The sequence below is a fragment of the Ascaphus truei genome, chromosome 5, assembly GCF_040206685.1.
Source record: "Ascaphus truei isolate aAscTru1 chromosome 5, aAscTru1.hap1, whole genome shotgun sequence".
NCBI lineage: Eukaryota > Metazoa > Chordata > Amphibia > Anura > Ascaphidae > Ascaphus > Ascaphus truei.
Window position 1 is genome coordinate 296695951 of NC_134487.1, and position 17468 is coordinate 296713418.

At 44.4% G+C, this 17468-nt stretch overlaps 1 protein-coding gene across 1 annotated transcript in view; it reads left to right on the forward strand.

The window, feature by feature from the left end:
* TTLL1 (TTL family tubulin polyglutamylase complex subunit L1) overlaps positions 1-17468 on the forward strand; it is a 123060-nt gene that overhangs the window by 15238 nt on the left and 90354 nt on the right. The window lies entirely within an intron of this gene.

Consider the following 17468-nt stretch of genomic DNA (forward strand, 5'->3'; position numbering starts at 1 on the left):
AGAGGTGTTTCGGCTTCACGGGGCTCCTGATGAGATCATATCCGATAGAGGGGTACAATTCACTTCAAAATTTTGGAGGACCTTCTGTTCCTCTCTAGGAATTCGTTTAAATTTATCGTCTGGCTATCATCCACAATCCAATGGCCAGACAGAAAGGACCAATCAGACTTTGGAAGAATACTTACGATGTTTTGTTTGTCATCTCCAGGATGACTGGATTGATTTCCTACCATTAGCTGAGTTTTCATACAATAACTCACATCATTCATCGACTCAGAAGAGCCCCTTTTTCTCAAATTATGGATTTCATCCAACCTTTATTCCTCATTTTCTATCTTCGGGCCCCATTCCGGCTGTTACAGAGAAACTGGAGACTCTGCGAGACATCCAGGAGACCCTCAAAGAGACACTTCGTGAGACTCAAGTAAAGTACAAAAGAGCAGCAGACCAACACCGCAGACCCTCCCCAGAATTTCAAGTCGGGGATAAAGTCTGGCTTTCTACAAAAAATCTACGTCTAAAGGTTCCAACCATTAAATTGGGCCAAAAATACATCGGGCCATTTCGCATCTCAGCACTAATAAATCCAGTGTCCTTCAGATTAGAGCTTCCTGAGACCATCAAAATACACCCTGTGTTTCATTCTCCTCTGCTGAAACCTTTCCGTGAGAACCCGTTTCCTGGACGGAGACTTCCTCCCCCTGAACCCGTCCTCGTGGATAATGAAGAGGAATTCATTGTGGAAAGAATTTTGGATTCCAGGTTACACCGAGGGAAACTACAGTACCTGGTTCACTGGGGGGGCTATGGCCCAGAGGAGAGGTCTTGGGAACCCAAAGATTTTGTACATGCTCCGCGACTTGTCAAAGCTTTCCACCGACGATATCCAGACAAGCCTAGCAAGGATCGTCCGGAGAATGCTCTTGGGAGGGGGGAGTAATGTCATATTCTCTAGCCTGCTGTATCCATGCTTGGCCACCGGGACTGCTGCCACTCTCAATGTCTTGTTCTAGCCTGCAGTACCTGCAGTACTTGCAGTACCTATACTAGCAGGGATTGCTGCTGCTAAACTAAGGAACATTCCAGACTCTGATACCTGACACCTATGCACCTGTGCTCCACCTCTCAGCCTGCCTATATAAACCTCCCTTTCCTGTTCCTCCCTTGCCTGTTTATACTGGTTCCTTAGCTCCTGCAAGGTTCCTGTGTTTACTGCTGTGCTAGCTATTGCTATCATCCTGTTCCAGTTTCCTCATTGCCGACCTCTGCTTGTTTCCTGACTTTGCTACCTGCTGCCTGCCTCGGACCCCTGCTTGTTTCCTGACTTCGCTACCTGCCGCCTGCCTCGGACCCCTGCTTGTTTCCTGACTTCGCTACCTGCTGCCTGAATCTGATCTCTGCTTATGACCCCTACTTCGCTCCCTGCTGTTCCTGCCACTGGGATCCACTTCAGCCGAAGTCCAATCCTTGACACCTCCATAGTAACATATACAGTATGGGGCCCAAATAGGAGCTAGGTGGGTCCTATATAGGTGGGGTGCCTAGAGTGAGAATATGAGAGTAACCGGGCCCCATACAGGGATCTTATACATGCCCCCAATAGATGGTATACAGGACCAAACCATAGTACTATAATCACTGGAATGCAAGCAGATCCAGTTCCTCATTGAGGCCTTCTGGTGACATGGTGTTTAATCTGAAGATCCAATAGGATCTCTCTGTCTTAATTTCAGAAATCGATCTCCTCTGGCTGTCCCCATGGATATGCTCTTAATTCACAAAACCTTCAATCCATGGGGATCCTGTGAATGTTTTAAGGCAAAATGCCTGGATACACCATGTCCCATAAACCCTTTCATGATGTTACGTTTGTATTCAAGGAACATTTCTCTCAATTTCCGCTTAGTGCGCCCTACATACTGTAGCCACAGGGGCAAGAGAGAAGATATATTACGTGAGTAATATTACAATTGATAAATTGTTTTATTTTAAACTCTTCTTTTGTGACCCTGGATATGAATTTATTTTCTTTATTGCTAATAAATTAACAAGTTAGTCATCTGTTCCCTCCACATTTATAACAACCTAAGGGACGAATCGGTAGCCATGTCTCTTTTGTATTCTGCATTGTCCCTTGCTGATTCTTTTCTTTAAGCAGTATGCTTGGTGCAATAATGTTCTTTAATGATCTCGCTTTTTTGAATACAACCGAGGGTCTCTCCTCCAATTCCTTTTTAAGGATGTTGTCATTCAGTAATATCCCCCAATGTTTGTTAATAATTTTGTCAATTGTACTGGCCGATTTATTATATTTTGTGATAAATAAAGACTTCATTTCTACTTTGTTTTGCTTGTGTGTTTCTTTTTCTCTATTTATATTAATAAGTTGACTCCTATTTAGATTCCTAACTTTAATCAGGGACTGCTCTACTTCTTCTTTTCTATATCCTTTTTCCGCAAAAAAAATTCTTCAAAAGATTGGCCTGTTCCTCGAAGTCTACTTCTTTTGTGCAATTCCTTTTTATTCATAGGAATTGTCCATAGGGGATATTGGATTTCCATTTTTTTCAAATGATTGCTCTTAGATTGAAGGTAGCTATTGGCGTCAACTGTTTTGAAATGGGTTCTCGTACAAATCCTAGCATTATCGCTAAAAAGGTTAAGATCTAAAAAAGTCTATAGAATGATAATCATATTTAACTGTGAATTTAAGATTCATATCATTAGTATTAATAAAAACAATAAAATCCTTCAGGCTATCTACTCCCCCTTTCCAGATAAAAATGAGGTTATCTATAAATCTCTTATAAAATAAAATGTTATCTTAAAAAGGGTTATTGTTCCATATTCGTTGGTCCTCCCAGTAGCCCATATATAAATTAGCAAAACTGGGAGCAAATTTTGTACCCATAGCTGTTCCACAGCAGTGTTGGTAAAATGTCCCTTCAAAGTTAAAACAATTATGTGTTAAAATATATTTTATACAGTTGCAGATAAAATCCAGCTGATCTGGACACATTCAAAAATCTTTCTGTAAAAAATATCTAGCTGCTTCTATCCCTATTTCATGTTCTATACAAGTGTTTAATGCTGATACATCGCAGGTGACCCAGATCAAGTCTTCTGACCAAATGAAGTTCTGGATTAGGTCCAATAGATGCCCCATATCTCGAAGGTGTGAATTAAGATTTTTAACATGTTTCTATAGAAATGAATCTATAAATTCTGATAGATTAGACGTTATGGAATCAATACCAGCAACTATTGGTCTCCCTGGTGGATCAATAAGACTTTTATGTATCTTGGGTACATGGTAAAAAATTGGGGTTCTAGGATGGGGGATATTTAAAAATGCATGTTCTGCCTTGTTTATAATATTTCTATCTAACCCTTCTTTTAAAAGTTCAATTAATGTTTGTTGATAATTAAAAATGGGATCCGAATTTAATTCTACATAGGATACAGCATCACCTAGTAGTCTCTTAGCTTCTTTGATGTACTCAGTTCTATATTGAATCATGATCCCTCCACCCTTATCTGCTTGTCTTATCACCAGATCAAGATGATTTCGCATATCTTCCAGGACGTTTTTTTCAGTGATGTCCTGAAGAAGCTAAATCTGGCGAAACGCGTTTGATGTTGATGCCTTTTGATCATCTGGAGCCACAATAGCTCTGGGGATCACCGTCAGCCCAAACAGCAGTGAGGACCAGCGGGAAGACCGGCGCATGCGCGGCACGAAGATGCGAACAGGGAGGGACAGATCAGACTGTGCAGAAGTCTGAGAAGCCTCCAACTGCCTCCAACTGCCGTGGGACTCTACTTGCAATCAAGGGCTGGAAACGAGTGACCCCAGTAATACTCCAACAGAGAGGGACTGCTCCAAAGCACCTACAGTTGCTATACCTTACCACACCTTGTGTGTCTGGTCGTTTGTGAGTGCTATTTTATCTATCTTTTTATTTATTGTCAATAAACAGTATTATGCTATGCCTTTCTCCATTTCATCTTTCAAGGTAACAGCAGGAAGGGTATAGAGGAATACATGCAGCAAGAACAAAGCACAGGTAAGTGTCAAGTTCTTTAACTTTATCTCTATACTAACATCCCTAGCGATATCAACGCATATTATACCACTGGTTTGTGGTGTGTTTTTGTTTTCTGTTTTCTCTCTACATATTACGGAAAAAGAAGCAATAAGACCACGCGCTGGAGGACTTAGATTCACACATACTCTTAAAATCTTTAAAAACTAATTGGTAAAACAGTTCAATATTATGACCTTTGGATTGTATAGGATAAAAGGTAGATTTAGGTTTAAAATCTGTATGCCTAATATAAGTCCCAAGTTCTCTCTCTATTGTGTTGATTTCTGGGGCGTCCACTTCTCCTTCCTCATTTAATAATGCTATCATATCAACCAAATAATTTTGTTCCTTTTGGTTGAAACCTGCATCATAAATAGGTACAACTTCATCTTTCTTGATCTTTAAAAAGTGATGTTTAAGGGTCAACTTTCTGGTGAACCTATGCAGGTCAATAAAGAGATCAAAGAGGTTGGGGTTGCTAGGGGGGCAAAAGACAGATCCTTCTCTAAAATGCTAATCTGAGCTAGATTAAGGGTCTGTGAGGATAAATTAAATATGCTTTTTGCTTTATTCTCCTTTTTTAGCTTTGACTCTTTTTTTTGCTGAGCTTTTTTGCCCCCTCTGCAACCTCTTTTTCTGGTTTTCTTAATTCTTTCTGTGTCTGTGCTAATTGTTTCTTTCTTAGCTGCAGTGTTTCCTCCTGTGACACCTGCGAGTTGTCTTTTTCCCCTTGTTCTATCCGACCTTACGTGATAGATCTTGTCTCCTTCCCTAAAAAAACAACCGGGGTAGTGTGGGACGGAATATCAATGTTGGATTCTTTGGGTCTAGTCCCCCTCGGGTATTCTGTATTGGTTTTGTTTGTACCTTGAGACTTACTAGTCTCAACCCGAGTACTTTCCAACAATGGTATATTCTCCCTTCCACTTACCCTGGGTGTATGACGTACTTCTACTCTTGGTGTATGCGTCTGTTGCCTGGAATATCCATTCCTCCTATTAGGTTCTCTATCTTTGTCTATATGGTTCCTATCTTGTTTCTTATACCATGGTGCCTGCGGTTTCTGCCAAGCCCTACCCTGGTCATTGTAGTCATTTAAATGGGTAGCTCTGGATTTCCAAGATCCCCAGTTTCTCTGTTGCTCTAGATTATAATCTCGGATATCCCTCTCAAATTTCTTATTTTTCATTTCAAGTAATTAATTATCAAACTTTTCCATCTTTTTATCAATATTAATCTTTAAGTCTCTAAATTCAGGAGTTTCTTTATGCATTTTTATCTCATTTTGGAGTATGGTGATTTCTTTATCTGTACTCTCTAATTTATTTTCCCTATAGCTAATTAGCAGTCTCAACAGGGCACACGATCCTGCATCTAGTATTTGATACCAGGTTCGGGTGAATTCCTCATCATTAAATGTGGGATTTTTTTGAAGCCTCAGACCTCTGGGTATTCACCCTTCCTCATGGTATTTCTTTAGAAAAACCATATCCCACCAATGTTTAGATTCAATTCTTAAAAGGTCTTCAAGTTTATTGAAACCCAACGTCAAATCATACCTGGGTTCCTCATGTATTAATTTGGTATGATTCAAAATACCCTTGGTCAGTATTTTCCTTTTTTGAAACCTGTCATTGTCTGTGGCAAAGCTAGCCATACTACTGTAGGTGGTCCCTTCTATATGGCAGTGAACTTGAAAGTCGCACTCACGTGGTGACTCTAGTATCACTAGATGTGTAAGAATGTGTGGAGGAAACAAAGGAACAGGAGGGAGTGCGCTGAAAAGGTCACTGCCAATGATCAAGGGTGAGACACCAGAAATTATAAATATCAAAGAGCTAGACAGATGGCTATAACTGTAGCTACTGGGTATGATCTGGGGTCATATGACATGAACCATATGCCTGATGTGTACGGAGTATATATCTAAACCCAAGCTAGCTGGATTGCAATACTGTAGTATAGCTGTACAGTGTACCAAGGGGTGTAAGATAGACAAATGTACAGTAGTTATGAATGTGGTAAAAGTCCCAAATGTATAGAAGGGAATATATCACCCCCTCTCTCCGAGGTGCAAGAGTAATTACTCTTAAAAAAAAAAAAGGATAAAAAATATTGATTTTAAGTTCCAGTCCAAAAGAAAAAAACTTCTAGCTGTGTGCTGCCCCAACACCAAGGATCACCACTCCTGGATATAAACAATAGACAAAACACAAAAAACAGGGGTGCTGTAGCAGATATAGGTGTTGTATTGGACTGAACAAAAAGATACATGCAGAAATGGCAAGAAGCTGTGTGAAAAGTAAATGGATAAACCTAAAATGACCCTACTCCCTAGGGCACTGTTTTTTGCTTAAGGAACCCCAGAATTTGATGATGAAATTCTGGGGAACTCTAGCCCTCGCCCCCATGTCTCTCGCCCCGTCTCTTGTGTCTCTCCCCTCTTACACTCTCTCTCCCCCTCACACTCTCTCCCTTACGCTCACTCTGCCCTTCTCTCTCTTCTATACACACACCCCCCCCCAGACACACATACACACACACACGTACTCTCCCCCTCTCACTTACACACACGCACACACACACACTCACCCCTCTCACTTACACACACTCACCCCCTCTCACTTACACACACACTTTAAGGGAGCTAACACACACACTCACTTAAGGGAGCCAACACACACACATTCACTTTAAGGGAGCAAAAACACACACACACACACTCACTTTAAAGGAGCTACCCCTCCAACTTACACACACACAGACACACACAGACATACTCTCCTCGTCTCACTTCTTGCACACACACACACACACACACACACACACACACACACACACACACACACACACACACACACACACACACACACACACACACACACTTACAAACATACATGAACACACACTCACTTTAAGGGAGCTACCACTCTCACTTACACACATTCACTTTAAGGGATCTAACATCAGCACACTTACTTTAAGGGAGCCAACATAAACACACACACACACACACACACACACTTACTTTAAGGGAACTAACACACACACACTTTAAGGGAGATAATACACACATACACACACACTTTACGGGAGCTAACACACACACACACACACACACACACACACACACACACACACACACACACACACACACACACACACACACACTCACTTTAAGGGAGCTAACACACACTCACTTTAAGGGAGCTAACACACACACACACACAAACCCACAAACACACTTTAAGGGAGTTAATCCCCCCCCCCCCTCCTCTCTCTCACTTTAAGGGAGCTAACACACACACACTTTAAGGCAGCTGAGAGCGTTCACTTTTTCCCAATCCTTCCTCTCCCTCCTGTCAGCTGGAAGTTGACACGACTTCCGGCGCCAGCAGAAGCAGGCCAAGGGTGGATAGCAGTGACCTGGTGGCGGCTGCTGCTGCTGAGCTCTGGAGCTGCCGGGTCACTGCTCTGTGGGCTCTCCCACCTCGGCGGGACCGCAGAACCCCTGAGGGGTGCTCGCGGAACCCCGGTTGAAACTCACTGGCTTAGGGAGTCATAGCAAGCAATGATAGAGGCTATTGAATAGACATGCCATGCAGTTAAATCTTGCACCACTCGCTAAATTATTCATACTCTATGGCCTAAATACATTTTTTTTTTCCTCTCAAAAGAATAATTTTGGGAGCATAAAAGGGTTCATGTAAGTTTTAAACCATTTCAGTTAAATGATCTCTTTTTTTTATTTTGCAGAAACATTTGGCTGCTAATTTAAAGGCGCTGTCCACCGTAACAACATATATTGAACATGTAATAAAGTTAAATTATTTAGACCTCTAATACTTTCGCTTTAATTCTAATGACTTTACTATTTGGGAAATTTGTTTCAAAACAGTTAACAGTTTTTATAATTCAAGGAAATACACCTAACTGTGTAAAATAGTTAAATAATCTCAGCTACGCTACACAAACTGTCCTAATGCCAAATAAATATTGTTTTACAGTGATACAATATTCTTAAAAAATATAAAACTGCTGGCTATTTTCTAAACTAAAGAATGATTTGATTAGGATAGAAATAGAAAGCTATAGGATGTGTTAAAGAACAACAACAAGAAACTAAATCTAAACCAAGGAACTGTCTAAGCTATTTTTGGCTCAGCACAGAGAGAGTTGTAGGCGCTGTTTTGCATATGTCAGCACTGAACAGCATCTGGCTGGTACAACCTCCTTGTCCATTTGTAATCTACAAGGATCAGCAGAATGTGCAGCAGGCACACAACTGTGGCTCGGGAATACACAATAATGTTGTCATAATTTCATTAAAACATAGTATATCACCACTACCCCAGAAATCCCTAAATGGGGACATTACCCATTACTAATTATTTGACATTGACAATAGTAACCGTCCTCATGAGTGCTAAAATAAGGTAATGGAGAGCAGAATAGGTGGCATATATTTTTAGCTACGGTATACAGTATGTGTTTATTTGAAATAGTACCCTTATATTCTTGCCAGGTTTCTGTCCCTTGGGTCTTTACAGGCATTTAGACGCTATGCTTAACGCAGAGCATCCATCTGCCTTCCTGTATTCAGAACAATATTTGAATGTTCAAAGTAGCTCACTTACCCTCCAAGGTACTGTTTAAGGTAATCAGTTTGCAACATCTACACAAAAACAGAAAATACACTTGATTTCTTCTGGGAACAGAATCCTGTTATTACCTGGAGAGTAAAATGTGAACTAAAAGTCAGCAATAGTATGTACAAAGCTTTAAATATTAAACAATGGTATGGTTCAAAATAAGGCATTAAGGTCAGAGAAGGACAAATCTAAATTCGTTAGATGTCTGCTTCAAATTTGTCCTTTCAAAACTGGATGACCTGCAGTGCCCTTGGTTTTATTTTTCTGTGTGAACAATGTAGGGCAAGGGTGGCCAACTGTTGTTTCAGGCATGCCAATAGATGGGCACACATTTTGTTGGTGGGTCATTGTCCTACCCCCTCCTTCCTCTCTCACAATTCCACCCCCATCTCCTCCTCCCCATCTCCTCTCATTCAATTCCCCTGCTCTCCTCCTTTCTCACTCCATCCCTCCTCCTCTCACTAAATTACCTCAATATCCCTCACTAAATTGTGCCCCCCTTCTCCCACTCAATGTCCCCTCCTCTCACTCTCATTCAATTCCCCACCCTCCTCCTTTCTCACTCCACTGCCTTCAACTCAATCAATTACCCCCAATCTCTGCTCACTAAAGTGTGCCCCCCTCCTCCCATTCAATTCCCCTGCCTCTCACTTAATTCCCCACCCTCCTCCTCTCACTGAACTCCCCCCGCTGCCTCTGACTCAATACCCAACTTCCTCCTCTTTCACTCAATTCCATCCCTCCGTCTTTCTCACTCAATATCCCCCTCCAACTCGTCTCTTACCCAATCCCGCCCCTCACACTCAACACCCCTCCATCTCTAAAAATGTTACCTTTGGGAGAAGCCTCCGTTCCTGTGGTGGAGAGGAGCTGAGACTCCATAGTTGGATGATGAAGTTGGGCCCGAATTCCGGGTGGGCCCAACTTCTAGCACCGGTCGTGTGCACTGACAGGGCGGGGGTGGCGGATGGACATGGGACAAGAATTGTCCAACCTGATGTTGGGGCTATGGGCCTCATTCTATAAAGTGCTCTCACAGAATGACACATTGAAGTCAATGGGGTTTCTGTGTGATAGCAGCGGATCTATCGTACTTTACGTAGTAAGCACCTATCTATCAAGGAGAAAGTGGTGCAATTGGGAGGGAAAACAAACTTTGCCAGATTCATGAAAAAATCCTATTGGTTGCAATAGATTTTTTTCTATGATATTTATAGTACATTTTTTTGCCTTTTAATTGCACTACTTTTACCTTAATACATACAGTTCCTACTGTATATGTTTGAGACATTTAAGTTGCTGAAGCCTGGCAGTGTAGTAAACATTTGTTCTTTATAGAGACAAATGCAATAATATGTTCATACTCTGAAGGTAGTCCCACAATTTATGTAACATCTTCAGGATTTTAGTTATCAAAATTAATTTCAGAGGGAAAGCTGCGTTTCACTTTTAAAGTGGGATACACTATTGAGTTTAACAGGGAGTTCAACAGAAGTGAACTAAGAAGTGGACAACAGCACGCATATTGGGCCTGGATTCTGGAGTTGAACTGCGCTGGAAAGGAGGGCATATTCTATAAAAAAAACTCGAAGACCCTTCACTCTAGAACACCACCACTCATACATTAGATTTAGCACCTCTTGCACTTCATCCTCATCCTGACTCAATTTTCAGTGTCCAGAACTCACCACTGAACTTGTACTACTACCACTGCCAAACCTACTACTGTTTACATTTGCTATAACCCCACGTTTTCTCAAACTACAACTTTCTTTCGGCCATCCTCATTATGTCTCTAACTCCATTCATATATCTCCATCTGTCCTTCCTTTTCCATTTCTCAGTTCAGATGAACTCCTTTCCTATCTGCATCCTTTGACTCCACTCCTTCAATACACCCTGCACTACAACAGACCCCTACAAATCCTCCTCACACATCATCTTTCTTTCCATGCTTCTCCTCCTTGCTTCTGAATATCTCTCCCAATCCTGGTCCCTGTCTGATTTCTACATGCTCTCATCCTTGCCTCCCACATACAACTTCTGCTCCACCTAACCTCATACCATCCCCTGTTAACCTCCCTCCCCTCTCCTTTTTTGCTGTGCCCTTTGGAATGCACGCTCCCTTTCTAACAAGTTTCTCTCTGTACACAAATGTAACGTGCTCTCACCACAAACTGGACTAGACCACGGGGCTGAGGTGGAGATGTATATAACCGCCGCCCTACAACCACGGGAACAGGTCCGGAGTGCAGAGTCAGTGTTGTGTAGCCAGGTCAGGGTAGGAGAGTTCAGGTAGGTCGTGGAACTTGCCGTGGTCCTGGGTAGGAGAGAGGAGAGTGGTCGTTATCCGTAAGCCGTGTGTTGCAGGGTACATGCAACTACACACGTGGGTTTCTTGACAAGGCTGTTTTATTTTGCCTTGAAAAATATACAGCACACAAAACAAAAATAGCTCTTTTTCAGCAACAAACGAAAATGGCTTTTCCTTCAGCAAACCGAACAAAACAGTTTCTCTTTAGCAGACAGTTTATATATATGCAGCTACCCTTTTTCTATGCAGGGGACAGACAGTTCACAGTTTCACTACTTTGCTACTCAGACCTTGTTTTCAGGAATCACTTTAGCAGATTACTCCTCTCTCATCAACAGCCAACTCCATGTGTCTACAACCTGGGTTTTAACACACCTTGATTAGGCAGCTGGGATCAACTAATTGTCCTGAGGTTCCCAGCTGAAGTTTAACCTAGTCAGTGCTGCACTGCAGACTAGACATAGGTTTTCCAGGCATATAACTGGTGGCTTTTATTTACCCTGTCACATTCCTCCCCTGTTAGTGTGTGGCTGGGGCTACGCAAGGCTGAAGCCCGACCATCCACCCCTTCTCTAGAAAAGAAGTCAGCATTTGCGTTCTCTTTTCCCGGCCTATGCTGAATCTCAAATGAGAAGGGTTGGAGGGCCATATACCACCTAGTCAATCTAGCATTGGAATCCTTCATGCTATTTAACCATTTCAGTGGAGCATGATCCGTCACCAAAGTAAAATGGACTCCTGTCAGGTAATGCCTCAAAGCCTCGATTGCCCACTTTACTGCGAGGCACTCTTTCTCAATCACTGAGTAATTTTTTTCCCTTGGGAACAATTTCCTACTCAGGAAAAGGATAGGATGTTCAACTCCCACAAACTGTTTTGACAACACTGCCCCTAGCCCTATCTCTGATGCATCTGTTTGCACTATAAAAGGGCTGTTGAAGTCTGGGCTTCTAAGGATGGGACCCTCTGATAAACACCTTTTTATGTCCTCAAAGGCTCTCTGACAATCCCTTAACCACACCACTTGTGTAGGGGCACACTTTTTTGTGAGGTCCGTTAAAGGGGCTGCCACTTCCGAATAGTTGGGGATGAACCGCCGGTAGTACCCTGCTAAACCAGCAGAGAGCGTACCTGCGTTTCTGTTTGGGGGGTCGGAACTTCTTTCAGGGCAGCTACCTTGTCGGCTAGTGGCCTTACTTTTCCACCTCCCACTGCATACCCTAAATATTTAGTTTGCGCTTTACCCAAGGCACATTTCTTAGGGTTGGCTGTGAGCCCTGCCTCTCTTAGAGATTTGAGGACCGCTTTCAGCCTATTTAGATGGTCCCGCCAGTGTTTACTATAAATGACAATGTCATCTAGGTAGGCTGCGGCATAAATCCGATGGGGCCTCATTACCTTATCCATGAGTCTCTGAAATGTGGCTGCGGCTCCATGCAGTCCAAATGGCATTGTCACAAACTGGTATAAACCCATGGGAGTGGCATAGGCTGTTTTGCATTTGGACTTTTCCTCTAAGGGTATTTGCCAGTATCCTTTTGTCAAGTCCAACGTGGATATATATTCTGCGTTACCAAGGGCGTCAATTAATTCGACCACCCTTGGCATCGGATATGCGTCAAACTTGGATACCACATTGACCTTTCGGCGGTCCACACAAAATCTTACCTTCCCATCGGGTTTATGGACCATAACTAGTGGACTACACCACTCACTGCATGATTCCTCAATCACTCCTAAGTGTAACATTTCTTGTACCTCCTTCTCTACCAGAGCCCTACGACTTTCAGGCTACCTATAAGGATGGGAACGTACTTTTACCCCAGGTGCTGTCTCGATTGCATGGGAAATTAAGTTAGTTTGTCCTGGTAAGTCAGAAAAAACATCCTGGAATTGTGTAATTATTGCTAACAAGTCCCCTTTTTGTTCAGAGGATAACTGTTTACCCATTGGGATTTTCTCGTCACTCACAATGTTCTCCCGTGGAGGCTGAGGACCCAAGTCTGTTTCCTCCTCCACCGGGTGGATGAATAGAGACCGCTGCATCTTCCAGGGTTTCAGCAAGTTCACATGGTAAATTTGTTTACCCTTCCTGGACCCTGGTTGAGCGATCTCGTAATCCACATCACCCGTACGGTGGAGTACTTTGAATCAGCCCTGCCATTTGGCCAGGAGTTTACTCTCGCAACTGGGTAACAATAACATCACCTGGTCTCCTGGGTGAAACACTCTCATGCGAGCATTCTGATTGTAATGTCTCTCCTGACTGTCCTGGGCTGATCTAAGATTCTCCCTGGCAAAATGGCCGACCACATCTAGGTGCTTCCTAAGGTCTAGTACATATTGCAGGGTATTCTTAGAAGGGGATTGCTGTTCCTCCCAGGACTCCTTTAGGTGGTCTAGGATACCCCGTGGTTGGCGGCCATAGAGCAATTCAAATGGAGAGAATCCCGTGGAGGCCTGGGGAACTTCCCGCACTGCAAAAAGCAGAAAAGGGAGAAGTTCATCCCAGGCTCTCTTTTCTGAGTCTACAAATTTCCTCAGCATCCCTTTTAGAGTTCGGTTAAATCTTTCCACCAATCCGTCAGTCTGTGGATGGTAGACCGATGTCTGAACAGACTTGACCTCTAGTAACTTTAAGACATCCTGCATCAGTTTAGCCATGAAATTTGTACCTTGGTCTGTCAACTAACCTGGGGAAGTCCAACCCGTGAGAACAGTTCCAACAACTTGTTGGCTACTTGCTTCGCCATTGCTGTTCTCAGGGGGAACGCCTCAGGATACCATGTTGCATAGTCCACTATTACAAGGATAAACCTGTGTCCATTCGCAGAAGGTTCTAGAGGTCCTACCAAGTCTACCCCAATCCTCTCAAAGGGAACTGACACCAAAGGTAGAGGAACCAAAGGGGCTGTTTTTTGTCCTTTTGGACTAGTTAGCTGGCACTCCGGACATGCTGCACATAGCTTAGCAATATCACTATGCATCCCTGGCCAATAGAATCGGGATGAAATACGGTCCAATGTTTTATCCCTGCCCAGGTGACCACCCCAAGGGACAGTATGGGCTAGAGTGAACACAGATTTAACAAACGCCTTGGGAACCAATATCTGTCTGGTGACCTCCCCTGTTTGTGTCTGCCTATTCACCCTATATAGGATATCCTTTGATAGCTCAAAATGGGGGAATACTATCACCCCCTGTGCATCTAAAATCTGTTCATCAATTTTCACCACCTTGTCATACTATCTCGCAAGGAGTGGGTCTTCTTTTTTTCTTCTGGCGAAAGTCAGGGAGGTACAGGTCTGGTAAATCTCCAGGGCCCATATCCCCCTCCCTTTGGCCATCCCCAGCCATCACTTGTGACCTCTGACTACTAGAATGGTCACCTTGAGACCCAGATTTCTGCAACCAGTCCTGTTTGTCCCAGCGTCTTTGCTTCCGAGTCTTTTGAACCCGGTGTCTACTGGAAAAAAGGTCTGCCGAGAAGGGGAACAGTTTGCCAGGGTTCTCCTGAGCCCCAGAAGGAGGTTCCTCGTGAAAGACTGGGGCCATTAGTTCCGCAAAGTAAGGCCAGTCCAGACCGAGCACAACGGGGGCAGGTAGCCAAGGAGTGACTCCTATTTCAAGGTAAGCCTCCTGACCTTTTACCTGTAGCCGGATTTTTGCCGTCGGATAGCGTTTTACATCGCCGTGTATACATTCTATGCTCCATGGGGAGTCAAAAGAACACACGTTGGGCGGTAACAATTCCTGGAGGACCAGAGTTTTCCCAGAGCCCGAATCTACAAGGGCCTGGACGGTTTTTCCCCCAATCAGGGCTAAAAGTAGCCAGGGCTTGTAATTTTCCCCAGAAAAAGCCGAGGCGACGGTTCTGCTGAATGAACAATCCATCAGTGGACAGTCCACATACCGGTGGCCTTGTTCTCCGCAGGCAGAACATGGAGAGGGTTCCCTCACAGGAGGGGGCTGTGGATAGCGCTCCGCTGGACCAGTTACTGGAGACCAGGCATCTGGTGGGTCCTGTGGGCGACGTCCTCGGAAGTTCCTCTCACTTTGCGACGAGCCGACATCCGGAAGGAGATGAGGGTCTCTGCGGGGACCAGCATTTGGACTCCGTCCTTGCTGGAATGACTGCTCCTTCCTTTGGACTTGGCGGTTCCGTGACGGCCCGTAGGTTCCCCATTGATCCGACCTCCCTCTTTGGGCATTCGCAAGTGCCGGTGGAGTCGGGTCCAGGACACTCTCCTGCTGCTCAGCCCCAAGGAAGTTCTCCATGAGTCGGACCGCCAAAGCTAGGGTTTCAGCAGCGTGGCGTTTTACCCACAAGCGTGCGGGAGGGGGTATTACTTGAAGAAACTGTTCCAAAACCACCTGCTCAAGAATTGCCTCCTTAGTGCACTCCTCGGGTTGTATCCAGCGCATACACAAGTCCAATAATCGCTGAGCGAGGACGCGGGGTCTCATCTTAGCGGTGTACTTCATGTTCCGGAACTGCTGCCGGTAGGTCTCTGGGGTCAGACCTAAGCGATCCAGTATGGCGGCTTTTACTTGGCGGTAGTCCATTGCCTGATCTGTAGGGAGGCCCTGATATGAGGCCTGGGTTTCACCTATGAGGAGCGGGGCCAAAGCAGTTGCCCAGCGATCTGCAGCCCAGCCCTGAGCTTCGGCGACTCTTTCAAATGTTAGTAAAAAAGTCTCTGGATCCTCATTCGGAGCCATTTTCCTCAGGAGTATCGGGGGTCTGCTGGCCAGTTCTGCACCGGCAGACCCTTGGAATTGGGTCAGCAGCTTGGCAATCCGCTCATCCTGTGCTGTCTGTAGTCCTTCATCTCTCTTCACTTGCAGCCGGGCCTGCTCGCACAGAAACGCTTTCAACATTTCTTCCATTCTTCTGTGTGTGTGTGTGGCCCTTTAACTGCAGGAGCCATTTCAAAAAAATCAAATCTCACTTCTTGACAACCATATGTTGCAGGGTACATGCAACTACACACGTGGGTTTCTTGACAAGGCTGTTTTATTTTGCCTTGAAAAATATACAGCACACAAATCAAAAATAGCTCTTTTTCAGCAACAAACGAAAATGGCTTTTCCTTCAGCAAACCGAACAAAACAGTTACTCTTTAGCAGACAGTTTATATATATGCAGCTACCCTTTTTCTATGCAGGGGACAGGCAGTTCACAGTTTCACTACTTTGCTACTCAGACCTTGTTTTCAGGAATCACTTTAGCAGCTTACTCCTCTCTCATCAACAGCCAACACCATGTGTCTACAACCTGGGTTTTAACACACCTTGATTAGGCAGCTGGTATCAACTAATTGTCCTGAGGTTCCCAGCTGAAGTTTAACCTAGTCAGTGCTGCACTGCAGACTAGACATAGGTTTTCCAGGCATATAACTGGTGGCTTTTATTTACCCTGTCACACCGTGGTTGAGGAGAGGAGAGAGCGAGGGTCCAAAAAACAAGCCGATGTCCAGGAGTATAGAAGATACGGTTCCAGGTACGAGCAGAGGTCACAACACAGATAAGGCAACGCACAGGAACAGGCACAACCAGGGAGCAGCAAGCACACTACATAAACAACAGTTTATGCTCAGCAACTAGCACAGAAATAGACAGGGTAATAATGGAGGTAGGAAACAATCAGGGGGCAGCAGGAGAGTGATGTCATGCATAGGATACCAGCCGATAAGAGGAAGCAAGATTGGCTGCAGGTGAGAGGCAGCTGATACCTTTCTTGAGATTACCTGCCACGCGGTGTGCGCACGCAGGTGGGGCGTGGCGTGAGGCGGGCGTGTCACCAGCAGGACCAAGCGCCGTGACGCCATGACAGGAAGAAGGATCCGTGAGTGTGGTGTTTGGGTGGCACACACGCGCAAACCGATGTCTGCGTGCGCCGCAGGTATTGTTGTGTGAAGCGTCCGAGAGGCAGGACCTAGTTGCGATCCTGACAACAACTTCTTTTAATCTCACTGTCTGCTCCTCTTTGCTATAACCGCCACTTGTCTCACTCAGTCTCCGCACTGGTGCCTTTCTCCAACACTTCATGCCCTGATGGTAGGGGTGAAGGCCTGGGGCTTCTCCTCTCCTCAATATGCCATTACCAAAACCTTCCTATTCCTCCCTCTCTTTTCCTTCCTTTGAGGCTCACACTGTCCAGCTTTTTTCTATTTTCTTCTTCACATGGCGTCATCTATCACCCACCTGCCTTTACTAATCTCCTGTATTTCTGTTTTTCTCTCTGACTTTGTATCCTGGCTCTCTTTCTTTCTCTCCTCAGACTCCACTTCTCTTCACCTTGGGGATTTCCACTGCCATATTGATGCCCACTCGCTCCCTTGGGCTTCCCGCTTTCTCTCTCTCTAACCTCTTCTTTTGGCTTTCATCAATGGACTGCAGCCAGGAGCCACA